Below are 7,817 nucleotides of genomic sequence, written 5' to 3' on the forward strand. Positions count from 1 at the left end.
GCTGCATTCTGTCTTTTTCCATATCTTCTTTGAAATCTGATCGAACTAGGTCATCTGTTCTTTGCCTATGATTCATTACACTCATTTTTCTCACCTATCTTTTTAACCGCATGGTTTTAGAGGCACCGGAATTATACTGAAAGCACACGAAGAAAATCATCTTTTTTTTTTTTTTTTTTAAATTAGGATTTTTAGGTCAAAAGAGGAAATATCTTCTTAGTCTCTTTTAAGTTCTTGGAAGAACAGCCTCTTGAGTGACTACTAGGGAGGGTTGCTAAGCAGTTCTCATTCATTCAATAAATTGAACAAAGATTTGCTGCCTTATCACGTGCCAGGAATTATTCTCAGCAGCAAGGGTGTAGCAGCAATTCAGATAGACATTACCCCTGCCTTCCAAATCCTACTCAAAGGGGAGTAGACGTAGCTGCCGGCAGTGTGGAGGGGTTTGTGAAGATATGCCGGATTTCCCAGCACCTCCGTGCTGTGTCCCACTTCTGAAGCAGACCCCTTACCTCCTCCATGTGGAATTTCCATTGCTCGTAAGCAAACCGAGGCTTTCAAAGAAGAAACATGCAACCAACCTCAGGCCCCCTTTGCACCGTCTTGCTGCTCCTTGTCACAACTCCAGGGCTCTCAGCAGTACCTACTTACTCACCCACGTTACCCAGCAAGGTCTAGACTTCGCATTAACCTTGGTTTTTAAGTAGGGGGGGCGGGGCGAAAACCTGTGTTTGCACTCCTGATGTTCAATACCTTCAACACCAATTAGCTCTTGTTTGGAAACAACCCAATCGTTCCAAATTCTAGCTAAGGAAACAAGAAACTATTTTAATTCAAGGTTTAATGAGTGCAGCAGAGAATAAAATTGGTGTTTGTACTGGTTTACTGACTTTGTAGAACAAATAAGGGGCAATTAGAAGGGAAGGGGGGGAAGCACAGAATATACTAAGAACAGAATTCTCTCAAAGATGTGTGAACGTTTGTGCTATGTTAAATTACAGAAACTAAACCAGTCCTGTCACCATTCAATGAGCTCCCTAGTTGTGTGATATCATAATCTGCATAGATGAGAAGATAAAATTAAATTGTAAATCCCACCTATTTGGAAGCAGAAGAATTTATACAGAATTCTTTCTTTTAAAAAAAAAAATTTTTTAACATTTATTTATTTTTGAAAGACAGAGAGGGACAGAGCGCAAGCCGGGAAGGGGGAAAGAGAGAGGCAGACACAGAATCTGAAGCAGTCTCCAGGTCTCTGAGCTGTCAGCACAAGACCCTGATGTGGGGCTTTAACTTTTGAACCATGAGATCATGACCTGAGGCAAAGTCAGCTGCTTTACCAAGTGAACCACCCAGGCGCCCCAGTACAGAATTATTTCAAACGAAATGACATTTGCTTTGGGAAGTAAGAAAATTACAGATAATAGGAGATCTCTGCTCTACTTTGCTTCAAGCCTGAAATACTGACTTCCAATGCATCCCCCACCTTCCCCCCCTACTCTCACCCCCTCCAGCCTATCGGAAGAATCTACCTTGACAGTGACAGTGGGTGCCTCCATCATGCTGGGTCTGGAGAGAATTTGCCTAAGCCCCTGCCTTGGACAGACCTGATTCTTTTCTTTTCTCCTTGTGGCTTTCAGCAGACCAACAATTCACCTAACTGGGAAATCATTATTAATTATTTTTAATGTGATATGGGATTTTGGTTATTAGAAATACATATTGAAGTATTACAGATAACATGATACAATGCCTGGAATTCACTTCAAAATAATCAAGGGGTCAGGAAGAGGGTCACCAATCAACCCCCAGCCGAAAATGATTGACACTAGATATTGGGTACACGGAGATTCATTATACTTTCTACTTTTATATATATTTGAAGTTTTTCATAGCAAAAGGAAAAAGATTTTAAAAGTTAAATCTATAAGAGGCCATCTTTATAAAACTTCGTTTGATAATCTGAATGCCATTTTAGTGTTGACAACAAGAATGAATAACTACGGGCACTGTGTTACATTCTTTCCATGCGTTATTCTAGTTAATCCTTATGACAAGCCCAGAAGGTCAGTATTATTATCCTGATATTACAGATGAAGAAAATGAGACATAAGTGCAAAGAACCTGACTAACTCTATAGCATATAGTGACAGAGCAAGGGGTGAAATCAGGTCTGGCTGACCTAAGGGACCTATTGTAAAATCACTATGTGTTGTTCTTCACTTATAATATTTATTCCATAAAGGGATAGAATGCTGTCAGTGAAAATTTGGACATGCAGCCCTTTGTTTATTCACTCAAATGAATGTTTACTGAGCCTATGCTGTATCCCAGGCACTGTGTGAGGTATGCAGTAATGACAAATGGGCTGAGCCAGTCCTGATGGGCCAGCATCATTTTCTTCAGCCAGGTCTTGGTAGTGAAGGGCCACATGTTCCTTATTCTCCTTCAGAAAAGTGTTTAGGGGCCCATGGGTGGGTCAGTTGTTTAAGCATCTGACTTTGGCTCAGGTCATGATCTTGCAGTTCGTGACTGTGAGCCCTGTGAGTTCGAGCCCTGCGTCGGGCTCTGTGCTGATGGCTCAGAGCCTGGAGCCTGCTTTGTATTCTGTGTCTCCCTCTCTCTCTGCGCCTCCCCCACTTGTGCTCTGTCTCTCTCTCACTCAGAAATAAACATTAAAAAATGAAAAGAAAAAAAAGAAAAAAAAAAAGTGTTTAAAAACTGGTGTCCTGGACTGCCTCAGTGGGGTATATCCAAGGGGTCAGATGGACTGGGTTTCTGCCCCAGGTTCTTTCCCTCTTCCTATTATTTGGTAAGCAGAAAGGCCTCTTTTTAAAGTTAATAAAGAATAGTAACTTGAAATCCACTCTTCTCCTCAGACCCACAGAGAACCATATATTTGTAGTACCAATAACTGGGAGCTATTTGTTCTTTCTCATGCTGGGCCCTCAATAACTCTGCTGAATAATGCCCATGACCTTTAAGCAGTTCTGAATTCTGGAAATAGTTGGCATGAATTTCAAAATAGCTTATGGACTTAAATTCAGGAAAAAAAAAAAAGGAACTCTATTGTTGAAATACATGCAATAAACACAGTGACCAATCTGATCAAGTTCAACTTTGATTAATTTTTTGGATCATGAACACTAATACATTATTTAAAATTTCCATTCATAAGACTTAGGGCTTCCTTATGGTAACTTTTCCTACTCTTCACTCCTGTTGCTCTGAATAAAAAGACACTATTGATTTTACTTTGTTCTTGACCAAGGTCTTTTACTGACCCTGAAAATCCTACTGGATATAACGTGCCATTTTACCCATACACTAGCATGTGCTTGGACTTTGTTTCAACTCTGGAAAGATTTTCATGGTGGAACCAGATTCCAGCCAGTTGGCACCCCTCTGCTGCAGCCACTTGGGTCCCTGCCACCACCGTCTCTTGCCTGGGTTGTGGTCACAGCCTCCTGTCCATTCTCCCCACCTCTGCCCCTGTCCTCTGCAACAGGAGTGTTTCTCTAAAACACCAGACTTTGTTCAAAACCTTCTAATGTCTTCTCATCTCTGTCAGAATACAAGTCAAAAATCTTATAGTCACCTACCAGACTCTAGGTAATCTGGCCCTGTTATCTCTAAATACATCTCCTTTATCTCACCTCCTAACCCACAGTGCTCCAGCCCTGTGACCTTTTTGCTGACCTTTGTTTTTATATCAATACAAGTATTTACACTAGGAATTTACTCTGAAATGTATGCCGCAGGCTCCCTCTTTTGCTCTGAAGTGGGATATATTCTTTGTGTTCTTTTTCTTAACAATTCTGCAATATAGATTGTTTTAATTTTAATGATTTCCAGAGAAAAAGAAGATGCTGACTTACGCAATCACGTGCAATCTGGAAATCCCCCCTTTTTTAAAAAGTTTATTTATTTATTTTGAGGGAGGGTGAGAGAGAGAGAGAGAGAGAGAGAGAGAGCGTGCGCGCCCAAGCTGGGGGAGGGGCAGTAACAGAGCAGGACAGAGATCCAAAGCAGTCTCTGTGCTGACAGCAGACAGCCTGATGATGCAGTGCTCGAACTCATGGACCATGAGATCATGACCTGAGCTGAGGTTGGATGCTTAACCGACTGAGCCACCCAGGGACCCCCAGAAATCCCCTCTTATTGCTTTGCTTTCTGGAAGTTGAACGGCAGAAAGCTGGATTAGTATTCATTACTATTCATGAGCAAAGATAAAATATGGCCACACAACTGCTTAGGTGTAATATCCATTCAACAAGATGTACACTGAGCATCTAAACAAAATTTAAAAACCCTAATGAACATCAGACTAACTAAAATACCTTTTGAATTTCAAAGTAATGACTTTGTCTTATTTTACTGTAGTGTTGTGAGGAACCACCATAAGCAACTTATTAGAGTGTATTTCCAGCTTCACCTAAGGCTATTTCTGGAGATGGCCTCTGGGTTATCAAAGTTAAAGCATGACTTATATTCAAAGACAGCTGGAAGGCGTAATGTGTCTTTTTTTTTTTTTTTTTTTTTTTACACCAGAAGCTAGAGACATCAGACCACAGTGGGAAAAGCTGCACTTTGAAGTTGAATAAAGCTTGAGTTCGAATCCCTCCAAATAGATCTATCTCAGCTTCATCCACTTGTGATGAGTTTCCCATCCTGGTACGCAAAGACCCAGAGGAAGTCATTTCTTATCCCTCCCCAAATGCCCAGACAAATCCTGAGCACAGACTCAATTCACTTAATTTCTGGGGTCTCTGAATTCTTTTCCTGAACCCATTTAAACATCCTACATTCAAAAGGTACAAACCTTGAGTTTTAAGGTAAATAAGTCCTGGGGACTTAATGTACAGCATAGTGACCAGAGTTAATGATGCTGTATTGTATATGTGAAAGCTGCTAAGAGAGTAGATCTTAAAAGTTTTCACAAGAAAAAATTTGTAACTATGTGTGGTGATGGATGTTCCCTAGACTTACTGTGGTGATTATTACACAATATGTACGAACAGCAAATCATTCTGTTGTATACCTGAAACTGATAGGTCAATTGCATTTCAGTTTTTAAAAAACCCGCATTCCCCAAAGGAGGGCTCCACCTTAATATTGCGGAGGGTGCCCTAGCTTCTCCCTACCTCGTTTCCTTCCCTCAGCCACACACGACTCCAACAGAGGTTCCTGGGCAAGGCTGCAGGGTCCAGGCTCCCGGGCTCCAGCCCCAGAGGGGCACTTTGCCCAGGCTCTGTGGCACCCCTGCACCCCACTGCCCTAGCTCCAAAGGGTCCCAGTCCTGCCATCCCCCCATGTTTTAGGTGCATTCTGATTTCCTACTATATTGTATTCCCAAGATATACCTCTTTGGTTTCTAGTTCATCAAAAACCAACTTTGCCGTGCCCCGGTTTCCTCACTTGGAAAAAATTGTGTAATACCTGCCCCACCAGCTAGTGGGGAGGGCTGATAAGAGAAATTGGCCAAACAGCTGCCTGTAGCAGAGGCAGGGTAAACAGTCCTCCCTGCAGGCTTGGTGAGTGGGGGACGGCTGCCACAATGTTCCCTGAACATTCAAGCAGGAGTCAAGCAGGAATCCTGCTGTGGAGAGCAGGGAGAGGGAGTCAGACTGGCTGCATGTGAGCCCTACCCGAGAACAATGGAGTTGACGGGAACAAACAGCTCTATAGGTGGCATAACACAGGCAGAATCATTACGCTTAAATGTCACTTCTTCAAGAGGCTGGATCTCAGCTAGGTCCCCTTGTCATGCTGTGGTTGCACCATGTGCTTTTCCTTCATTTTATTTGTCCGTTTGTTTGTGAGGAAGAATTTGAAGATTTAATTATGGTTTCCTTCCCGCACTTTGGCATCTGATCTTTATTGGGTGCTTGCGTACAGCCCTTGCGAGTACCACGCGAACGGCTCTCTGAGCTGATTTCGTGCCTATGTTGTGCACCTGCACCTAGTAAAGCAGGGCAAAGAGAAGCCAAGGGACTTGCTCTAAATCACTTGGTGAGTGGCAAAGTCGGGGTTCTAACTCAAGGGTCTGACTTGGGAGCCTTTGCTCTTCATTAACCACTCCCCCAACACGTATAGCCTGGGGGCTACCGGTGCGTGCTTGGCTCTCGGTGGGTGAAAACACATCGACCGAAAGAAGACATTTCTTAGACCACATCCTCATTTGAAATTGATCCTTGTCTGAGATTTGAATTTAGAGCATCCTTCTCCAGCCATCGTTTCTAACTCAGGGTGGGCATCAGGGCCTCCTGTTGCTCAGGTCCCACACTTCACCCCTGCCCATTGGTTTTTTTTTTTTTTTTTTTTTTTTTTTTTAATTTTTTTTTTTTTTCAACGTTTATTTATTTTTGGGACAGAGAGAGACAGAGCATGAACAGGGGAGGGGCAGAGAGAGAGGGAGACACAGAATCGGAAACAGGCTCCAGGCTCCGAGCCATCAGCCCAGAGCCCGACGCGGGGCTCGAACTCACAGACTGTGAGATCGTGACCTGGCTGAAGTCGGACGCTTAACCGACTGCGCCACCCAGGCGCCCCCACCCCTGCCCATTGTGTGTAACATGCCGTTCTTGGCCTCTCGCCAGCAGGTAGGGTTCCCTCTCCTTCCTGGAGCTTCTGGTCTGGTAATCCCGTGCTCATTCCCCTTATTTTGAAAAGATGGCTTTGCATGGGGTAGCTACGTGACAAGATACAGGTTCTTCTTCCTCTCTGAGCCTGTTTCTTCATTCATGAAACATGGGTAATATGGGATCTTAGTAATGAGATAGCACACGTGAAACACTCAGCATCGTGCCTGACACGCAGTAAGGACTCAGTAAATGTCAGTTGTTGTTTGCTCCTCGGCTCCAAACGTCATGTGACAAGAGGCAGAGGCTGGTATGATACGGCTAAGATTTAAGGCAAGCTGAGGTTTGCCAGTAATCATGAGAGCTAGGAAGAGGCAAAGAAGGATCTTCCCCTAGAGCTTTCTGAAATAATCTCACCCTGCCTCTGGATAGTGAGAGTATAGACTTCATTTATACTTCGTTTGAGAGAGCACGAGCAGGGGGAAGGACAGAGAGGGAGAGAATCCCAAGCAAATTCCATGCTCAACAGAGCCCGACGTGGGGCTCGATCCCACAACCCTGGGATGATGGCCTGAGCTGAAATCAAGAGTCAGACGCTTAACTGACTAAGCCACCCAGGCACCCCTTCATCTGTACTTTTAAGTGAAGAGAAATATTTCTACATGGTTTGTTAATTTACTCAGAGAGGTGTATTTAAAAATTTGGGGGGGATCAATTAATTCATTTGAATCTTAAAATTACTACCCTCTTAGTAATTCCCAGGAACTCCTTGTGTAATATAGAAATCAACTCTTGGTTTGCCTCTTGCTGGGACTCTCTCTTCATACTACATGCTTCTCAGGGCTCCCACCCACCCCAATGGCTTTGACCACCATCGTTATGCTAGAGACCCCTCAATCTTAATACTCTACAAAAAAATCTGCCTTTTTGTTTCTTCCCCAAAGAGCTTGGGACAGCATTCTGTACATTGGATGTTAAATATTGAAATACAGACGTAGGGGGCGTCTGGGTGGTTCACTTGGTTAAGCGTCCGACTTCGGCTCCAGGTCATGATCTTGCAGTTGGTGAGTTCGAGCCCCATATCGGGCTCTGTGCTGACAGCTCAGGGTCTGGAGCCCTGCTTCAGATTCTGCGTCTCCCTCTCTATGCCCCTTCCCCACTTGCACTTTGTCTCTCAAAAATAAACACTAAAAAAAAAAAAAAAAAAAAAAAAAAAAAAAAGAAATCCAGACATAA

Source organism: Puma concolor, chromosome B2, assembly GCF_028749965.1.
Source record: "Puma concolor isolate L17-30 chromosome B2, mPumCon1.1.hap2, whole genome shotgun sequence".
Lineage (NCBI taxonomy): Eukaryota > Metazoa > Chordata > Mammalia > Carnivora > Felidae > Puma > Puma concolor.